Below are 22,070 nucleotides of genomic sequence, written 5' to 3' on the forward strand. Positions count from 1 at the left end.
CAGCCTGGTTCCAAGTTGGGGAAGAGTACGTCAAGGCTATATATTGTCACCCTGCTTATTTAGCTTCTATGCAGAGTACATTGTGTGAAATGCTGGGCTGGATGAATGACAAGCTGGAATCAAGACGCCCAGGAGAAATATCAAGAACCCCAGATATGCAGATGATACCACTCTAGTGGCAGAAAGCAAAGAGGAACTAAAGAGCCTCCTGATGAAGGCGAAAGAGGAGAGTGAAATAGCTGGCTTTGGCTTAAAACTCAACATTCAAAAAACTAAGAATACAGCATTTGGTCCCATCATTTCATGGCAAATAGATGGGGAAAAAGTGGGAACAGTGACAGACATTATTTTCTGGGATTCCAAAATCACTATGAATGGTGACTTCAGCCATGAAATTAAAAGGTGTTGCTCCTTGGAAGATAAGCTATGACAAAGCTAGATAGCATATTAAAAAGCAGAGATGTCACTTTGCTGACAAAGTCCATGTAGTCAAAGCTATGGTTCCTCCAGTAGTCATGTACAGATGTGAGCTGGACCATAAAGAAGGCTGAGTGCTGAAGAACTGATGTTTTGGAATTGTGCTGGAGAAGACTCTTGAGAGTCCCTTGGACAGCAAGGAGATCAAACCAGTCAACCCTAAAGGAAATCAACCCTGAATATTCATTGGAAAGACTGATGCTGAAGCTCCAATAGCTTGGCCAGCTGATGCAAAGAGTCAACTTACTGGAAAAGACCTTGATGCTGGGAAAGACTAAGGGAAGGAGGAGAAGGGGGTGATAAAGGATGAGATGGTTGGAGGGCATCATCAACTCTAACAGACATGAGTTTGAGCAACCTCCAGGAGACAGTGAAGGACAGGGAAGTCTGGAGTGCTGCAGTTCATTTGGTCACAAAGAGTTGGACACAACTTAGTGACTGAGCAACAATAACAATGTATAACTGAATAACTGTGCTGCACAGTAGTAATTATCACTACATTATAAATCAACTATACTTCTATTTTTTTTAATGTAGAAAAATTCCTAAAAAAAAAAAAAAAAAAAAAAAAGAGCTGAGGGCAGAGGAAGCTGTCAGCACAGCCTCGAAGGTGTGTTTTCAAGAAAGAGAACCAAGGCCAGTGTGGCTGAAGTTTGGAGAGAGAATGAAAACAGGGCCAGGGGAGTCAAAGAAGTCGGCAAAGAACAGCAAAAAGCCATGAGAGGGTTTTAACAGAAGACAGATGCCATCTGAGTCCCATCTTTGAAAGGTCACTCCAGCCACAGTGTGGGTGTGAAGGATGGCTCATACGGTGCCAAGAGTGGAAGGCTACTGCAAATTCCAGGTGAGCAAAGAAGCTGGCTTAGACTAGGTAATTATCGTGGCAGTCAGGGGAAGGAGTCAGATCCTGGAACTATTTTGGAGGGAAAGCATCCTTAAAACACATATACTGGCTTGAAACCAAAGTTTGTTATTTGAGCCATATGTCTAATAAAGTTTAGGTCATTGGTATTGCTTTTACTCTCCATGTGCTTATTCCACAAATTTTATTCAGAAGTTTTTAATAAGTACTAAATTTACTTGCATTTTATACCAGTTTTTATTGTTAATTATTAATAGGTGCATGAGGTCTTCCCTATAATTAAAAGTGGATGAAACATAAATCCAACATCTGGTTGTATATATTAACAGAATGGAGTATTTGTTCATAATTCTTATATTCACAATTTTGTGAACAGAATTAAATTTTTTCTATTCAGAAATCATTTCGAACATTTTAAACCAGTATCCCCATTATCGTCTCCCAAGATAAACGTTTGCTTATAAATCATTTCCTTAAAATGTTAGTTTTCTTAGAAATTAATTTGGAAACATGTTTGACAATTATTGATAAACAGTAGAGTTCGGTGATTAAAATCATGGACTCTGGAGCCAGTCTGCTGGGTCCAAGTTCTAACTCTGCAATTTATTACTCAAGTGATCTTTAGCAAGTTTTTAAAAATAAGGTAATAACAGTATTTCCCAAATGGTGGTGTTGTGATTATTAAATTATTTAAATTATCTCACACACAGAAAGTGCTTAGAATAGGCTCTGGTACACAGTAGGGGACTTTAGGATGCCAACCACTGGGCTACATGTCTTTGTTGGTGTGACTATTTGAAAGGTGGAGAATCGCATTTCATTTAAAAATTACCCCCAGAAAATCATATTTCAGATTTTTCCCTAATCCAGTATTCCCCTCCTAATTTTCTGGGTCTGTGAATTCTGACTACATGTTGTCATCTTATGCCTGGTTCTCACTCTCACTGTCCACTTGGCCAGCACCAGCCTTGAGTTCTCAACTGTGGATTGCAGAGCTAAGGACAACCACATCTATAGCACACTGCATGATGACTATGCCAGAGATGGCATGGCTGCAGAAAAGTTGCCTCTTCAAAGGAGGTGGTCAGAAAGCTAGCTCTGAGGTTGCACTTAGAGAGCGACTGGGATTGAGGTCATCTTATAGACTTACTCAATCAAATGTTCAGTGCCTGGGCTGGGAGGACCTGACCAGCTGGGACTCCTCAGGCATCTCTATCTCTCTGTGATCTCTCCCTGTGGCTTCTCCAACATGGTGGCCACAGGGTACCCAGATTTCTTACATGGTAGCTCAGGACGCCAACAGTGCCTGGAGAGGAGAAGAGGGCAGGGGAGGCATGGAGGAGAGAGAGAGAACCTGAGAGAGCACACATGTGCCAGGTAGATGCTGTATTGCCTTTCATGACCCAGCTTTGGAAGTCACAGACGAGTCACAACTAATACTGTAGTCTACTAGTTGAGACTGTCAGACAGGCCCACCGGATATTCAAGGCGAAGCAACACAGACTCCACCTTTGGGATGAGGGACTGAGAAGGTTCTGGGAAAACATGTGGGACTGGAAATATTATGGCTATTTGGGGAAAATATGCTCTGGCACAGATGACAAGAGCCAGTCAATTGAAGCATGACCTTGCTGGCCCAGGAGATGATATCCACCAGGAACAGAAAGTCACAAGTCCACCTGAGCTGGTTTAATTTGTAGCTTTACACGAATGGCCCTGCTTTCATCAGGTTAAGAGAAAGAGTGATTACAGGGGAAAGAGAAAGAATAAAGTTGCATTTATTGAGCACCTATTATGAGTACCTATTGGGGCTTCCCTGGTGGCTCACTGGTAAAGAATTCGCCTGCCAATGCTGGAGACATGGGTTCGATTCCTGGATTGGGAAGATCCTCTGGAGAAGGAAATGGCAACCCACTCCAGTATTCTTGCCTGGGAAATCCCATGGACAGAGGAGCCTGGTGGGCTATAGCCCATGGGATTGCAAAGAGTCAGGCATGATTTGGCGAAATGAGCATACACACACACATATTATGCCCTGGATGCTTCACACAAAGCTGACTGTGGATCAATACTGATTCTTCAGGAAGGCAATTTGCAGAAGATTCAGCAGGGCAGAGAGCTGGGCTGGCTGGTGCAGTCAGCTGCCAGATCAGCTGAGGCTAGCCAACTGTTGGTTTGGGTACCTTGATTCTCCCCAACCTGGTCTCTGGTTATATGATAGGAAGCAAGTCCCATTATTCAGCACTTTTGAAGTGTCTTCTTATGTCATGCGGAGAAGGCAATGGCACCCTACTCCAGTACTCTTGCCTGGAAAATCCCATGGACGGAGGAGCCTGGTAGGCTGCAGTTCATGGGGCCGCTAAGAGTCGGACATGACTGAGAGACTTCACTTTCACTTTTTTCTTTCATGCATTGGAGAAGGAAATGGCAACCTACTCCAGTGTTTTTGCCTGGAAAATCCCAGGGACAGGGGAGCCTGGTGGGCTGCCGTCTATGGAGTTGCACAGAGTCGGACATGACTGAAACGACTTAGCAGCAGCAGCAGCTTATGTCATGATTGCTATCATCCTCTGGTCCCAACTAAGTCACAGGATCAGACAAGTTCCACAAATGTTGTAGGAGTGGGGACACAGGGAAGGGAAAAATTTGTGGTCATTTTCTGCAGCTTTACTGCAGCCTGAGAAGTCAAATTTTGTTCACCAGACCCACAATCATCTCTCACAGAAGTGGGACATGGTAAGAGAAGAGCCATGCTGAGACTCCTTATGCTTCACCTGAGGAGAGCCTGGGAGGACCAAGAACGTCTCCAGAATAGCTCAGCACACTAGAGCAGCCCCATGTGGTCCACAGACACAAAGAGACATCCAGGGGTCACCTCTAGCCTGGAATGACAGCAGCATATTTTGACACAAAGAAAAATTATGAGTAAGAGAAGAGTGAGGGGGAAACACAGCAGTAACAAGGACATGAAAAGTAGAGAAAGAGTGAATTTTGGTGTGTTACTGAGAGACAATATGGTTAAGAATGGTTCTGCAGCCAGACTACGTGGATAACAATTAGCATGTGTTAATGCATGTAAAACACTTGTTCCCAGCACATCATCAAGGGTCAGTGAATCATCACAGTCACCATCATCTGCGTGGAGGTTTCAGAGGGGAAGTGATAGGACAGAGGATTTTGATGAAGTTTTGTAAAATTTCACTTGCCCCCAATTCCCTTTTGACATATCCTGGAGAAAGACAGAACAAAAACCTGAAGTATTTATTTCTTCTCTGTCTGCCAGACTGTGTTTCTTCAAGTGGGACATCAGCCAAGATTGGAGATGTAGAGCTGGGCTTCCACTGGGGTTACTCACAGAAAATGATGTTCTACATTTTATCCTCACAATCATTCTGTAAGGTAGGTGCTATTCTTCCTTCATAGCATAGGAAACAGAAGTCCAGGGAGGTCAGCTGGGTGGCTCTAGGTTACTTAGTAGGTGGCAGATCCAGGATTCAAGACTAGATCTGTCAGAGTTCAAGTTCCATGCCCTTCCTTCCTTTCTTAAATTTAATAGTAGGCTTTTTTCCCTTTACTGCATTATTTTTATCTCAAAGACAATATGAGCTTACTGTAATCCAAAGATGTAGTATAAGTATTTTTACCCTAGGACCCCATTCTCCTCAGTATCACCCATCATGACCATGGTCCCTGGCTGCCCCCCTCCACTGTACTGAAGTAATCAACGTTATCAACATGATGTGTATCTTTCTCCACATTTCTCTACTCCTATAAACATATGGACGCATGTATAGAGGGCATTAACTGTTTTTACTAACTTTTACAAAACTTCAATTGTATGATAAATTAATCTGCAAATGGCTTCTCTTCACAATACAGGACAAAGCAATCTTGAGAAAGAAAAATGGAGTTGGAAGAGTCAGGCTCCATGACTTAAGACTATACTACAAAGCTGCAGTAGTCAAAATCATATGGTACTGGCACAAAGACAGAAACATAGATCAATGGAAGAGGATAGAAAATCCAGAGATACAACCACACACCTGTGGTCAACTAATCTACAACAAAGGAGGCAAGTATATACACAGAGAAAAGCCAGTCTCTTCAATAAGCGGTGCTGGAAAAACTGAACAGCTACATGCAAAAGAAAGAATCAGAACATTAACACCATATACAAAAAAAAAATCTTCAAAATAGGTTAAAGACCTAAATGTAAGGCTGGATATTATAAAACTCTTAGAAAAAAACACAGAACACTCTTTGACATAAATCATAGAAAAATCTGTTTTGCTCCAACTCCTAGAGTAATGAAAAATTTAAAAAATAAACAAATGGGACCTAATTAAACTTAAAAGATTTTACATAGCAAAAGAAATCATAAATAAAATGAAAAGACAACCTATAGAATGGGAGAAAACATTTGCAAATGATACAGCTGACAAAGGATTAAACTTCAAAATATACAAATAGCTCATGCAGCTCAATATTAAAAAACAAACAACCCAATCAAAAAATGGGTAGAAGATCTAAACAGACATTTTTCCAAAGAAGACATGTCCTCAGATGCTCAGTTGTGTCCAACTCTGTGACCCATGGACTGTAGCCTGCCAGGCTCCTCTGTTCATGGAATTCTCCAGGTAAGAATGTTGGAGTGGGTAACCATTACCTTCTCCAGGGGATCTTCCTGACCCAGGATCGAACCTGGATCTCCTGCACTGCAGGCAGATTCTTTATGGATGGTCAAAAAGCATATGAAAAGATGCTCGATATCATTAATTACTTATAAAAATGTAAATCAAAAGTACAAAGAGTTATCACCTCACACCAGTCAGAATGGCCATCATAAAAAAATATACAAACAATAAATGCTGGAGAGGGTATGAAGAAAAGGGAATCTTCCTACACTGTTGGTGGGAATGTAAATCAGTACATCCATTATGGAGAACATTATGGAGGTTCCAAAAAAACTAAAAACAGAACCACCATATGATCCAGCAACACCACTCCTGGGCATATATCCAGAGGAAACTGTAATTCAAAAACATACATGGACCCCAATGTTCACTGCAGCATTATTTATAATAGCTAACACATGGAAGCAACCTAAATGTCCACTGACAGAGCAAATGAAGAATATGTGCTAGATAAACACTATGGAATATTACTCAGCCATAAAAAACACTAAATAATGTTATTTGCAGCAACATGGATGAACCTAGAGATTATCATACTGAGTGAAGTCAGGGAAAAACAAATATCATGATATCACCTATATGTGGAACCAAAAAAAAAAAAAAGGTGCTTATTTACAAAACAGAAACAGAGTCACAGATGTAGAAAATAAACTTATGGTTACCAGCAGTTGAGTGGGGATGGATAATTTGGGAGACTGGGATTGACATATACACACCACTCTATATAAAGTAGATAACTCATAATAACCTACTGTAGAGCACGGGAACTCTACTCAACATTGTGTAATGACCTCTATGGGAAAAGACTAAAAAAGAATGGATATATGTACACATATAACTGCTGTACACCCGAAACTAACACAACATTGTAAATCAACTATAGTTTAATACAATTAAAAAAAACAATAAATCACAAACATCCTTCTAAGGCAATTAATAGAGATCTTATTAATTCTTTGTAAGAACTGCACAGCCTACACACTGTCAACAGGATACACAATTCATGCAGCCATGTTTCTGTTGACTGGTGTTGTGGCTACTTCCAGGGTTTTTTCCCCCTATAGCCTTTACACAAATAAATCTTTATAGATCTACTTATATACCAATGATTGTGCATGTATAGAATATATTCTGAAATGTAGGTTTTTTTGGTCCCAAAAGGTGCAGTTATTTATCACTGTACAACAAGCCATACCAAAATTTAGTGGCTTAAAAAAATAACAGTAATTACCTTTTGACCTCAAACCATCTTCAATTTAGGAAGGAATCAGTAGGGATGGATCGCCTCTGTTCTCAGTGGGATTAGCTGGGTCAGTTCAACTGGGAGATGGAAGATCCACTTTCAAGATGGCTCATTCACAGGGTTAGTAAGCGGTTGTCAGCCATTGACTAGGAACTCATGTGGGTCGGGGGCCTTAACTCCTTTCCACTTGGGCCATCACTCCATAGGCTGCTTGGGCTTCCTCACAGCATAGTGGCTGGCTTATAAGCATGAGTGTCTCAAAAGAACTAGGCAGAAATGACATTATCTTTCTATAACCTAACCTCAGAAGTCATGCAGCATCACTTATACCACATTCTATTTGTGGAAACAGTCACAAGTCCACCCAGATCAAAGTGGAGGGGAATTAGACTCTACCTTCTGATCTTCTGATGGGGAGGGCAAGGTTTTGGAAGAGAATGTGGGCTGGAAGATATTGTTGCAGCCATCCTATCTTTTGAAAATATAGTCCTACCAAAGATCACATTGCTAATAAGTAATGGAACTAAGATTCAAACCTTGGTCTGTTTTTCATTTCATAATGTGATGTGTTTTAGTGGCATTTGCATGGTTGAATTTGGGATATGCAATCAAGTCAAAGAAAAACTGAACACGGGCCAAGTGTGAACTAAACCTTATGGAAATAACCTACTAGGATTATCCAATGACTTAAAAAGCCCCCTTCTGCCTATAGCATACCACGGTTGAGGACAAGGTTGCTAAGGACCAACAGGGACTTCTGAATGGTCTTGGCAACCAAGCCCCACCCAGAGGATGGCAGTCTGGCACAGCTGCGCCCATTCATCACTTACCACTTGCCCCAGAAGGGAGTTTTCATTCAGCCTCAACACATTCATACTACCATAAGCGAAAAAGTAAAATAACTCAGTTCTGCTTTTTGTTTTTCTTCTTTTTTACATTTTTGTTTGGACAGAGTGGAGCAGTTCAAACCAGGAGATGAAAGGAACAAAAGATCAGCTGGAGCAGGAAAGCTACTTAGCCCACAAATGGACATGGATACATGGTCAAAGCCCAAGAGGTAAGTGTGTTCTTGTGCAGAGTGAGGCCATGAGTGCATTTCAGAATATTAAATTATCTTTAAAAATTGTCCTTTATTTCTTCCACTTATTAACAGATGCCTCATTTATTTACCCCAAACACAAGCCACAGCCTTCATCTATTTGGGGGTGAGCATTTAACTACACTATGAACGATTTGTCTCAAATAACAATCCCCACTCCCATCTTTCATTCTCCTACCCCACCCCCCAACAGCGTGGATGCTAACCCCATAATAGAGTCCCAAATCTCAGTTCCTTCTTCACTCAGGAGGATTAGGCTTGTGGAACTTAGACCAGACTCTGACAGCAGACACATTCTTGCCCAAGGTTTATGGCAACATCTCCCCCACTCCTGATATCCTTTCAGAGTCTTGTGAGCTGTAAATAGGACACTACTTGATTCTAGGATGCCCTCTAGTTGATTCCCAAATTCGTGGGCCTGGTAGCACAGGTAGAATATTAGCAACCCCAAAATGTATTAGGTTGCTAGCACTGTGAGGAAGAAACTGTTACAGGACTCTCTCTTAGCCTCTGTGGCATTCTGCCAATCTTTTTATTTTTTAATTAAAAAATTATACAATTTTGAAGGTTACTTTCCATTTACAGTTGTAACATAATATTGGCTACATTCCCGTGTTGAATAATATATCCTTGAGCCTATCTCACACCCAATAATTTGTACCCATGACTCCCCCACCTCCATAATGCTCCTCCCCTACTCTCCCCACTGATAACCACTAGTTTGTTATCTAAATCTGTGAGTCTGTTTCTCTTCTGTTATATTCACTAGCTCATTGTATTTTTTAGATTCCACATGTAAGTGATAGCATATAGTATTTGTCCTTCTCTAACTTATTGCACTTGGCATAAGGCCTACCCAGTCCACGTATGTTGCTGCAGATGGCAAAATTTCCATCTCTTCTATTGATTAATATTTCATTGTGCTAGGTCGCTTCAGTCCTGTCCAACTCTTTGCGACCCCATGGACTGTAGCCCACCAGGCTCCACTGTCTGTGGGATTCTCCAGGCAAGAATACTGGAGTGAGTTGACATTTCCTCCTCCAATATTTCATTGTGTGTGTGCGTGTGTGTGTGTGTGTGTATAAAACAAATGCTGGAGAGGGTGTGGAGAAAGAGAAACCCTCCTACACTATTGGTGGGAATGTAATTTACTGTAGCTACTATGGAAGCAGTTTGGAGGTTTCTCAAAAAGCTAAAAATAGAATTTCTATATGATCCAGCACTCCCACTCCCGGGCACACATCCAGACAAAACTATAATTCAGAAAGATACACGCACCCCAATGTGCATAGCAGCACTATTCACAATAGCCAAGATGTGGAAGCAAGCTAAATATGCACTAACAGACGAATGGACAAAGAAGATATACATACACACACACACAATGGAATACTACTCAGACATAAAAAAGAACAAATTAACGTCATGTGCAGCAACATGGATGCAACTAGAGATTATCACATTAAGTGAGAAAGACAAATATATGATGTCACTTACATGTGGAATCTAAAATATGGCACAAATGAACCTACCTAAGAACCAGAAACAGACTCACAGACACAGAGAACAGACTTCTTGTTGCCGAGGGGGAGGAGGAGAAATGGAGTAGGAGTTTGCGGGTAGTAGATGCAAACTATTACATACAGAATGAATAAACAACAAGGTCCTACTGTATATCACAGGGAGTTATATCCAATATCCTGGGATAAATCATAGTGGAAAAGAATATAAAAAGAATGCATATATGTGTATAACTAAGTCATTTTGCTATACAGTGGAAATTAACACATTGTAAATCAACTATACTTCAACTAAAATTTTTTTGAAAAGAAAAAATAAAAGGGATCCTAATTGGGAAAGAAGCAAAATTGTCACTGTGGATGACATACTATACATAGAAAATCCTAAAGATGCTACCAGAAAACTACTGCTGCTGCTGCTAAGTCGCTACTAGAGATCATCAATGAATTTGGTAAAGTTGCAGGATATAAAATTAATATACAGAAATACGTTGCATTTGTATACACAGACAATGAACTAGCAAAAGAGAAATTAAAGAAGTAATTCCACTTCCCATTGCATGGGAAAGAATCAAATACCTAGGAATAAGCCTACCAAAGGAGGCAAAGGAGCTGTACTCAGAAAACTAAGACACATGAAAGAAATTGAAGATGACACATACAGACGGAAAGATACACCACGTTCTTGAAAGAATCAGTATTGTCAAAACAACTATACTACCCAAGGCAATCTACAGAGTCAATGCAATCCCTATCAAACTACCAATGACATTTTTCATAGACTATAACAAATAATTTTAAAATATGTATGGAAATACAAAAGATCCCAAAAAACTAAAACAATCTTGAGAAAGAAGAAATCACAGTCCTTGTCCCTGACTTCAGACGATACTACAAAGTTACAATCATCACAAAAACAGAAATATAGATTAGTGGAACACGATAGAGAGCCCAGAAATAAATCCATGCACTGTGGTCAGTTAATCTACAACAAAACAGGTAAGAATATATAATGGAGAAGAGACAGTCTCTTCAATAAGCCGTGCTGGGAAAAGTGGACAGCTTCATGAAGAAGAGTGAAATCAGAACATTTTCTAACACCATATACAAAAATAAACTCAAAATGGACTTACAATCTAAATGTTAGCTGGGATATTATAAAACTCCTAGAGAAAAATACAGGCTGAACACTGACATAAATAGCAGCAATATTTTTTTGATCCATTTCCTAAAACAAAGGAAATAACAGCAGAAACAAACAATTGGGGCCAAATTAAACTTATAACCTTTTGCATAGCAAAGGAAACCATCAACGAGATGAAAAGACAACCTACTGAATGGGAGAAAATATTTTCTTGCAATCTTTGATGTTTCTTGGCTGGTAGATGCATTACCCTGATTTCCTACTTTGGGTTCATATGGTTGTTCTCCCTGTGTGTGTGCATGTGCCTGTGTCCAAATTTCCCCTTTTTGTAAGGACCCAGTCATATAAGAATAGCACCCACCATAACGACCTTATCCTTATTTGATCATCTCCAAATAAGGTCACATTCATAGGTACTGGGGTGAGCACTTCCACATCTTTGTGGGGGAGACATAATTCAACACACAACAGATGTCTATGTACTAATCCCTGGAACCCATGAATCTGTTACATTACGGCAAAAGGAACTTGGCAGATGTGATTAAGGTTACCCAAGGGACTTTGAGATAGGAAGATTATCCTGGGTTACCCAAATGAGCCCAATAGCATCACATGAGTCCTTAAAAGTAGGAAATCTTTTCCAATTGTGGAGAGACAGGAAGGAAGAATGATTAGAGAGATGTGATGCTGAAAGTGATAGAAGAGGTCCAGAAGCCAAGGAATGTTGTAGCCTCTAGAAGCTAAAATTTTTTTAAAAAGAATTGAAGAAATTGATTTCTTCCTAGAGCTTTCAGACGGAGAAGGCAATGGCAACCCACTTCAGTACTCCTGCCTGGAAAATCCCACAGAGAGAGGAGCCTGGTAGACTGCAGTCCATGGGTCGTGAAGAGTCGGACACAACTGAGTGACTTCACTTTCACTTTTCACTTTCATGTATTGGAGAAGGAAATGGCAACCCATTCCAGTGTTCTTTCCTGGAGAATCCCAGGGACGGGGGAACCTGGTGGACTGCCGTCTATGGGGTCGCACAGAGTCGAACACGACTGAAGCAACTTAGCAGCAGCAGCAGAGCTTTCAGAAAGGAATGCAGCCCTGTCAACACCTTGATTTTAGCCCAGGAGACTTACGTCAGACTTCTAATGTACAGACTACAGAGCTGTAAGATACCAAAATTGTCTTGTTCAAGTCACCAAGTTTGTGGTCATTTTTAAGGCAGCAAGAGAAAATTGGTCTTAGGTCACGTTCCCCAGAAGTGGAACCTGAGTGGAGGATTTTTGTGCAAGTGATTTTGATGGGAAGGAGCAGGAGAGGAGAGAAGCTAACCAAGGATGTGGTTTCTACTGGAGACTAGCTTCAGCCTGATCCCATGAGGAGCTCTGGATCATAAATAGCACCAGCAAGTAAGTCAAATTTCCACAAGGCTTTTCTACCCCCATGCCAGTCCGTGACTAATTGAGGGGGGTTGGGGTAGAGATTTAAGTAAGGGACGGGCAGAGCTTGCAGAGCAGCTATGAGTTATCAACCAAAACTCCCAGTGGCTGAGAAATGGGGGTCCTACCAATAACCTTGGGCAAAGCAGTCAAACTTAGTGATCTTCAGCTGTCTCACACATAGACCACCAGGACATTTGTTTTGCACAATTTTAGGGTACATTTTTCCTGTACCTTCTCAAGGACATGACTTCGCCCTGGTCAGTCCAAGGCTTCCGTCTTCCAGGAGATGGGTAGAGCTGGGTAAGAGATTGAGATTTTCCTATAGAGGGAATGTGGCAAGAAAAGACGAAAGTAGTATTTGGCTTTTGGCATCAAAATTGAAATATGCAGCAGGAAAGGGGCTTGCATGCCAAGAGATGATCTTCAGAAAGGATTTTCCAGAATACTTTGTCTCCTCTTGGAGTCACTCAGCAAATGAACTTCAATGACTCCGCTCCTGAGTATTTTCTTGGTGGAAAAGGGGAGACCTTTGTTTCCCGTGAAGGCATAGCTGGAGATAGGAAGAAGGAAATATGACAGATGGGAAACAAAAGCCCACCCCTTTCCCAGCTCAAGAATTTGCGAAAAGTAGGAGACTGTGAGGTGAGGAAACAGTCACAGGAGTAGCTCCTGAGCGCACCTTTCCAAACTAAGACAAACCTCAGTCACTTTTTTTTTCTGGCCACACTGCATGGCTTATACAACCAAGAATGGCACCCACACCCTTGGCAATGAAAGTGTGGAGTCTTAACCATTGGACCACTGGGGAATTCCCAAACCTCAGTCACCTCAAAGTCAACTGGGCGGTAATGGCATCAAGAGGGGTCTCTGGTCTTCCCAAGCTGCCTTCAGTCCCTGAAGGGTATGACACCTAGGTTTAGAGCTGGAGGGTCCACCACAAGCCCACCTTGGCAGGACAAATTCACCTTGCGGGGGGCTGCACAGAGGCCTCAGCAGGTACTCCAGGGATGCCTGGTCATCCTGGGAGGGCCACAGGCCTTGACTACATCCAAAGAATGGTCCGAACCCAAGTTGCACCAGCAAAAAAGACATCTCTCTCATGTCCAGAAGAGGCTGAGGAACCTACCTAAGTTCCTCTTCTCCTGGAAGTGGGAAAGTGCCCTGAGAGACAAAGTTTTCATCAAATCAAAGTCTGAATATCTCCCTCAAGGCCCATTTATATTATCACAACTGATGGTGCTAAAACCAGAATGGACATTTCATTTACTTTTTGCCCACCAACAAGCAAGTGGGGCCCTAGCAGACTCACTGAGGATCAAATAATAACTTTTGGCCTACCCTCTGTGCAAGTGTTGAAGTCTATCATGTGCATCAGGAGGAGGGTGAGCCAAATGATCTTCCATGTTACTTCCTAAGGTTAACGTTCTGTGACTGTATCCTGACATAGCAGGAGGCCACCAGAGCTGAAAAGAATTGGAGAAGTGGACTGCACTGCCTCTCTGTGGCCTGGAGGCAGCCCTCAGGCCAGCCCCTCACCCTCGCTTCTGGGGCAGAGCTGAAGGCCCCTACTTCCCCAACTGCAGCCTCAGGCCTGGGCCCTCTAGCTTGTCCTTCTTCATCAGCGACTTTGCACTTTTCAGGGCTCATTAGTGTCTCTGTCATCCGAGGGAGGGCAAACTACAGGAAGCCAGCCTCCTGTGGTAGCTCTCAGGAAAGGCTTAGTGGGGGGAAGGTGAGGAACCCTGCTGAAGTTACCACGAGTTTTAGAAATGGTTGGGGGGTTCCGGTGGCTCACCCAACGTCAACTGAACTCGACATTCTCAGAACATGCTATAACAGTTCTGCCCCCCATGACCATGGACTCACCTGCTTTTCCTTTCATTCCAACTGTTTTCCAAGTGCATGGTTTCTCCTTCAAGCCCCACACAAATTTCACCTCATCAAGGAAGCAACGCCAGGAAGATGCTTCCCTCCCCCACACTACATTTTGCCCTGGCTGCTAATACAGAATTATTAAGTCACTTTGGAGGGTTTCTGCCTCCACTGTTAGAAGAAACTTCCCCCAATTCTGCATCTCCAGGGCCTTGTACCTTGCAGACACTCAACAAAAGTTTCCAGAATGAACGAGAGCCAGGAGGCGTGTCCCGGTCCCGGAAGCAGCTCATCAGCACCACCTCGGAGCTTGTCGGAACTGCAGCAGCGCCGGCCCCGCCCCCAAGTGATTCCCGTCCACAGTAATGCTTGTGCCCCCCGCCCCCCACCCGCACACCGCGCATGCGCGCTCGGGACCCGCTGCCTGCAAGGTGTGCAAGTGAAAGTCGTTGAGTCATGTCCGACTCTTTGCGACCCCATGGACTATACGGTCCATGGAATTCTCCAGACCAGAATACTGAAGTGGGTAGCCTTTCCCTTCTCCAGGGGATCTTCCCAACCCAGGAATGGAACCCAGGTCTCCCTCATTGCAGGCGGATTCTTTACCAGCTGATCCACAAGGGAAGCCCAGCAAGATGTGCAAACTTCTTCCTAAACGGCCTAATGGTAAATACTTTCAGCTTTGTGGGTCAGGTATGGTCTGTGCGGCAACTAATGAGTACTCTCAATATGAAGTGAAAGCATCCATCAGTTCAGTTGCTCAGTCGTGTCTGACTCTTTGTGACCCCATAGACTGCAGCAAGCCAGGCCTCCCTGTCCATCCCCAACTTTCGGAGTTTACTCAAACTCATGTTTGCTGATGCCTTCCAACCATCTCACCCATCTCATCCAGCATCAAGGTCTTTTCAAATGAGTCAGCTCTTCACATCAGGTGGACAAAGTATTGGAGTTTCAGCTTCAACATCAGTCCTTCCAATGAATATTCAGGACTGATTTCCTTTAGGATGGACTGGTTGGATCTCCTTGCAGTCCAAGGGACTCTCAAGAGTCTTCTCCAACACCACAGTTCAAAAGCATCAATTTTTGGCACTCAGCTTTCTTTATAGTCCAGTTCTCACATCCATACATGACCACTGGAAAAACCATAGCTTTGACTAGATGGATCTTTGTTGGCAAAGTGATGTCTCTGCTTTTTAATATTCTAAGTTGGTCATAACTTTCCTTCCAAGGAGTAAGCGTCTTTTAATTTCATGGCTGCACTCACCATCTGCAGTGATTTTGGAGCCCAAACCAGGTGTAAATGAGTGAGCAGGGCTGTGTTTCAATACAGCTTTATTTACAAGAACAGATGGCCGGCAGGATACGGCCTGCAAGCCATAATTTGCCAAGCCATGGTTTACCAAAAGGTAAGGTGAATGCGTTCATGGAAACAATACTATTTTATCCCAATCTCCCCTCCCACCCATGCTTCCACTGAGCTTCTCAAAGGGGAGAAATTCCCAATAACTCTTAGAGAAATGAGCAGGTTGGCTTCTTAGCAGCTGAGAGCTCTTGTAGAATATCCCTTGCTTTTCACGGAGCTGTTCACAATTTGGAAGTTTCTTTTTGTGTGAAATTTTTGAGAGGAGAGATGCTTCAGAACTCTCTTTTATTTACTTTTTTAAAAAATAAAAGTATCAATAAAATGTATATGTACAAAAGAATTATAAAACATATGTAGAGTCCACAGAATAGCAATGTACCAAGGTACCATCACACGGCCTAAGAATCTCAACTTTATCATTCAACAGAAGCCCCTGCACCCCCTATGTCCACCTATAATTGAACTATCCTCTCCACCCCCACCAGAGGTAGGTTACCCTTAATTGTGTATTAATCTCCCTCTTGCTTTGCTTTCTATTTTATCATATACACAGTTATTCTTAAACAATTTTTTCATTTCCCCTTTGTGGGACTTCATGCAAATGTAATTGTTCTGTATGACTCCCTCTGAAACTTACTTTTTCCCAGCAACGTCTAATTTTTGAGATTCAACCATGTTGATGTAGATAGTTGTGGTTCCCTCATTTTCACTGTTGTAGAGTATGCCATTATATGTACTACACTATCACAACATCCACTCTGTTGTTGACAGACACTGGTTTGTTTTTTTTCCCCCAGTTTGGAGCTATTATGCATCCACAAGCATTCTTGCACACACCTCCTAGTATATGTGTGCAAGAGTTTCTCTAGGGCATACCCTGTGGAACAGAATTGCTGCTTTGTAGAGTGTACACATGGGCAGCTCTACTTGGTAATATGAAAGTCTAAATTCAACCATTCACCAGCAAACAGTAGGTGAGGCTTCCTGTTGTTCCACATCCTTGTCTCATGGATTTATCTATTCCAGTTCCTACAATCCTTTTGTTTCCTTTTCAGTCAGGGTTCTAGCTTCATGACCTTAGCTTTTTCCTTGGTTAACTCATCAGTTCTCTCACAGTTTGTTCACTCAGCACCTACCCTACATCCAGACATTGAGTTGGGGGCTAGAACTTGGATAAATTTAAGACATGGGCTCTGCCCTCAAGAAGCTTAGCCTGATTAATACAAACATTAAGAGTTGCCATATGATCCAGCAATCCCACTTCTGGGTATATACCTAGACAAAACTATAATTCAAAAAGATACATACACCCATATGTTCACAGGAGCACTATTCACAACAGCCAAGACATGGAAAAAACCTAAATGTCCACCAACAGATGAACAAAGAAGATGTAGTACATATATATACAACAGAATACTACTCAACCATAAAAATGAACAGAATGAGGCCATTTGAAGGAACATGGATGGAACTAGAGATGATCAGACTACATGAGGTAAGTCATACAGAGAAAGACAAATATGATATCACTTGTATGTGGAATCTAAAATATGACATCAATGAACCTACCTACCTAGGAAACACAAACAGAATACAGACAGAGAAAAGACTTGTGGCAACCAAGAGGGAGGAGAAGGTTGGGGAGGGACAGACTGGGGACTTGGGGTTAGCAAATGCAAACTACTGTACAGAGGATGGATAAACAATAAGGTCTTCTTCTTGTACAGCATGGGGAACTATATTCACTATCCTGTGATAAACTGTAATGGAAAAGAATATTTTTTAAAAGTGTATATATATATATATATATATGTGTGTGTGTGTGTGTGTGTGTGTATAACCGAATCACTTTGTAGAGCAGAAATTAACACAACAGTGTAAATCAACCACAATTAAAAAAACACAGGCATATAAACAAATCACTGTAAAATGATGTGGTTCACATGACGACAGAAATGCTTGTAAGGCATTATGGGAGTTCTGAGGAGGGACACTATAGGGTTTGGATCCAGAAGGCCAATGGCTCTGCAGATGGGGTTGAATGGAGATGAGCGCCAGCTTAGACATCATCAATGTGGATTACTGATGCGTATGTGCACACACATACACACACACAGATTCCCATCCCTAGAGTGCCAGCTCAGCTTAAAACAGATTGTGAAGTGTCAGATCTGAGATTCCAGTCCCTTTCCCACAGTGAAAGGAATGTGACTTACATTGAAGTTTCCTTTGAAAATGCTTCTAAATTTCTAATGGCCTAGCACCACATGCCAGGCCACCACCCTAGTCTGCATTCAATTTATCTAGTGGCAACCACTGTCCTATATAGAGAGGGGCTGGGGAGGCCCCACACTCACCACAAAGCACCTCCCTGACCCAGGCTAAACTCACTCTGTGCTCTTAGGACAAAGCTGCTAGTAAGGGCTGTTCCACAAGGGAAAGCAGCCACCACATGGGCCCAAAGTCAGTGACATCAGTCATCCCCTCAGAGCCCCTCAGGGCCATTCCCCATTTTGGCACATGGTGTCTGTGTCTAATTTGGTGGGTTACTCTAATCGTCGACCATGAGCTGCCTAGGGACAGTGACATACTGATGGGTATAGGGTGTAAACACTCCTTGTCCCTTAATGCAGACACAAACTCCAGAGCATCATTGCAGGCTTGAGCCAGGCGCCCCCGTGGGCTTTGCCAGCTGCCTTGCCCTCGCTGGGCTCCTGCCCCTCCCCAGCTCCACCTCCCACTCCCTGCCTGGTCTTTAAATACAGTGCTGTCCCATGAAGCCTCAGGCCAGAGTTTGCTTTCAGGGAACCCAGCCTAAGATAAAAGGTGAGTATGACTAGGGGTGGCTGCTGGTCCCACTGGCTTGATTTCGGGGAGGAGCAGGGGGGAGCTGACTGCTTAAAGTCTCTGGCCTTTGTTCCCACTACCCGGTGCCAGGGCCCGGCTCCCCTCACCAACGACCCTGTTTCTCCCCAATCTTGACAAAGTACTGTAAGCTCACCAAACTTTCTGGGCCAAGATCTTCTCAGCTCAAATGTTAATAGGTTTCCTAGAAGCCATCGGAAGGAGCTTCCTCAGTCAAATTTGTGCGGGCAAGCCCCAATGGTTCTGCAAAGTGACAAGGAGATAACACAAAAGTTTGAGTCCTGATCACTCATCCTGTGGGAGCGCTTCTCCGGGGGAGGGGAGACAACCAAAGAATTCTCAGTCCACTTGGAGCCTTTGCTTGTTCTGAAGGAAATTCTGTTAAGAGGCGTCCTTGACCACAGAGGATCACGAATGCACTAAGGAACATTTCTAGTCTGAATGGAGTGCCTCTAAATCATGTTTCTTGGCAGCACAGATCCTGCTGACTCGGGATGTCAGAACTGGCAGGTGTGAAAAATCCCTACCGTCCATCACTGCAAAACTCATCTTCCCCCTGGGGTCCGAAGCCAGCAGAGCTGAGGAAAAAGAAAACAAGGCAAGGAGGAGACCCTGCAGGAAAACCAGCCAGGGCTTTCAGATTCAGAGACGCCGACATTCATCATCATTAGGCAAATGAAGAGTTAAGCCAAGGGTCGGCAACCTCCATTACTGGCTACCTCCTTGGAGGGCGGGCGGAAGGCGGGCCAGTAGCTGGTGAGAAGCCCACAAACTGTGGCCCCAGTGCCTCCCGAAGACTTAGCAAAGCCATGGCCAGGAAGCCCTGGGGCTCCTGCCTTGATCTATGCATCCTGGGTAGAAACTCAGTAGAAGGTCCTTGTCAACCAAAGAGTAGACTTGAAGCACAAGATGGGGTTCAGGAGAGGGTGTGGAGAGTCAACAGGGAGAGGACTCAGGCAGGAAGAGACCCCAGGGGCACGTAGGGCTATGGCCAGGTCTGCCATATGCTTGCTCACTCCCTCTCCTGTCTTCACCAGCACACAGCGAGATCCATTTCCCGGACTCCCTTGCTTTGTGTATGTGTGTTAGTCGCTCAGTCGTGTCCGACTCTGCGATCCCATAGATTGTAGCCTGCCAGGCTCTTCTGCCCATGGAATTCTCCAGGCAAGAATGTTAGGCACTGACAAGTGACTGAGCTCTTGCTAATGGGATGTGGACAGAATTGTGGTCTACTTGTCCTAACCTGAGCCCCAGAACCTCCTCCGGGAGCACCCATGCTCCCCTCCCCTGCCTGCCTTCCAGAGACAGAAAATCTAGCCAGCAGAAGTGAAGCCCTTAGGAGGGCAGAGATGCAGGTAGATGGAATCTGGGTCCCTGCATGACCCAGTGGAGCTGAACATCCATCCCCACACCACCAGCTGGGCTGTGTATGAGCCAGAAACCAAGGTCGACTGTTAAGTGCTGGACATTAATGGGTTTCTCTGTTTTAGCAGCTGACATTACCTCAATTAATTCACCATGGAATTTGAACCAGGACTAAAGCAAACTTTGATATTTCACCACTGGGCCAAGGACAGGCCCCCCAGACAATAATCCTGAGAAGCAAACAAAGCAACAAAAAAACTAGCTACTTGGATCCAAAAGTCTCCTTGCCAGTCTGAGAAGCCGTGAACAAAGACCAAGTGCTATGCAGGCTGACAAGCCAACATGTGATCTAGTTTGCTCACTGGCTAGTTGTGTGACCTCGAAACTAGACACTTCACCTCTAAGGCACAGTTTTCTCACCTGTAAGCTACAGAGAAGCACATCTCGTTTCTGTGCTCTGTTGTAACACTCAGATTCAACGAGATGACATGTCTAGTGTCCACCCAGTGTCCCCCTTAAATAGGAGATTTTCATTCTCTTGTCTTTCTCTGGAAACTTCTCCACACTACCATTTCCCCCCATAATCACTGGTGGTGTCTGACCTCAGTGAAATCACTGAAACACATACCTCTTGCAATTTATCAGGTGCAGGAGAAAGACAGGGCCTGGTGCTGGCCTGCTGTGTCATGCTAGAGGAACTGGACCAAGGCTTTCATTCCACTGATGGATCACGTTCATTTCGAGCGTCGTTTGGCAGCTCAGAGAAATTCATCCCCAGCCCTCACAGAGAGTTGGAAGGCTGGCCCTGCCCCAAGGACACCTCAGCAAATCTGCTACCCAGCTCCAGTGGCGGGCAGCCAGGCGTCTGGTCCCTTGGCCTCAGTCATGCAGCTGTGACTGACAGGCAGCAGGGAGCTGAAGATCTGCTCTGGCTTCTAGAAAAACAGCAGCAGCAGCAGGCTCCACTGGAAAGCAGCCCTGCCAGCACGTCTGATGCTGACGCCCCGCTGCCCGGGGACCCACACCGGAGGGTAAAACAGCAGGTAATTGATGGCTTTCCAAACTAACTTAGCCGACTGAGTTGACTCTGAAGTTTAAGACAGAGGTTTGATTCCGGCCTGATCCTTACAGGCTATTTCCTGACAGCTTGGAGCGGAGAGCAGGAGCTGACTGTTGCTTCTTTGGCTGTAGACACAAACAATCCCTTGAGAGTGGGGGTGGCTCTAGTCGTGGGTCTCAGCCCTGGCTGCAGAGTGGAATCACCTGGGAGTTTTAAAAACGCCTGCTGCTCAGACCATGACCCAGGCCAATGACATCAATATTTCCGGGGCTGGGACCTGGGCATCAGGGGGTGGAATTGGGGGAGGTGGACTTTAAAGGTCTCCAGGTGATTCCACTTTGCAGCCAAGGGCAAGAATCACTGGGCTACAGCCTCCTAGTTCTCACTCAGGCATTAGTTCCCTTGAGGTTGGCCCCATTTGACAGAGCAGAGAATAAACTCAGACAGGATAAATCATTTGCTTAAAGTCATGTGCTTGGTAAGCAAAGGAGCCAGCATACAACCCGGGCCTTTGGGTATTTAACTCAGTCATCTTTCTCTTCACCCTTCTAGCCTTATCTTTCTCTTCTATAAAATGATAAGATCATTAATACGCTACCTCACGGGGTTGTTGTGAAGATGAAACAACTCAATTTTCTTTATTTTACTTTATATCTGCATACGGCCCTCTACTGTGCTCAGCACTACTCTAGCACTTCAAGAATACGAACTCAGCTAAGTTCACTAAAATAGCCCCCTGTGCCTTCTTACACCCCTGCAGAGAATTGCTCTGGGGAACAATTTAGCAGCCCCAGCAATCGCCTTTAAAATGTGTGAACTTTTTGACCAAGCCAAGTCTCATAAGTCATGCAACGGAAATAAATAAAGATGTCTTTGAAAAAATTAACACAAGGGTGATCACTGTAGTTCTTATAATGACAAAATGGAAACACTAATGTTTGAATATAAGGGATTTGTTAAATGAGAGCACATCAAAAAACTGAACTAGCATGGCTCAGTTTTAAATGGTGTATGGCACACCCTTTCATGTTATCTGACTCTGATTCCATGGGAGCTATTTTACAACTCTT

General features: G+C 43.6%; 1 long non-coding RNA gene across 1 annotated transcript in view; it reads right to left on the reverse strand.

Moving 5' to 3' along the window:
• Positions 1–14,529, reverse strand: part of LOC122690709 — a 59,361-nt gene extending 44,832 nt beyond the window's left edge. The window contains exon 1 of the long non-coding RNA XR_006340083.1: positions 14,339–14,529. This is a non-coding gene — a long non-coding RNA (uncharacterized LOC122690709). The remainder of the gene's footprint in view (positions 1–14,338) is intronic.
• Between the last annotated feature and the right edge of the window lie 7,541 nt (positions 14,530–22,070).

This window comes from Cervus elaphus, chromosome X (assembly GCF_910594005.1).
Source record: "Cervus elaphus chromosome X, mCerEla1.1, whole genome shotgun sequence".
In the NCBI taxonomy this organism is placed as follows: domain Eukaryota; kingdom Metazoa; phylum Chordata; class Mammalia; order Artiodactyla; family Cervidae; genus Cervus; species Cervus elaphus.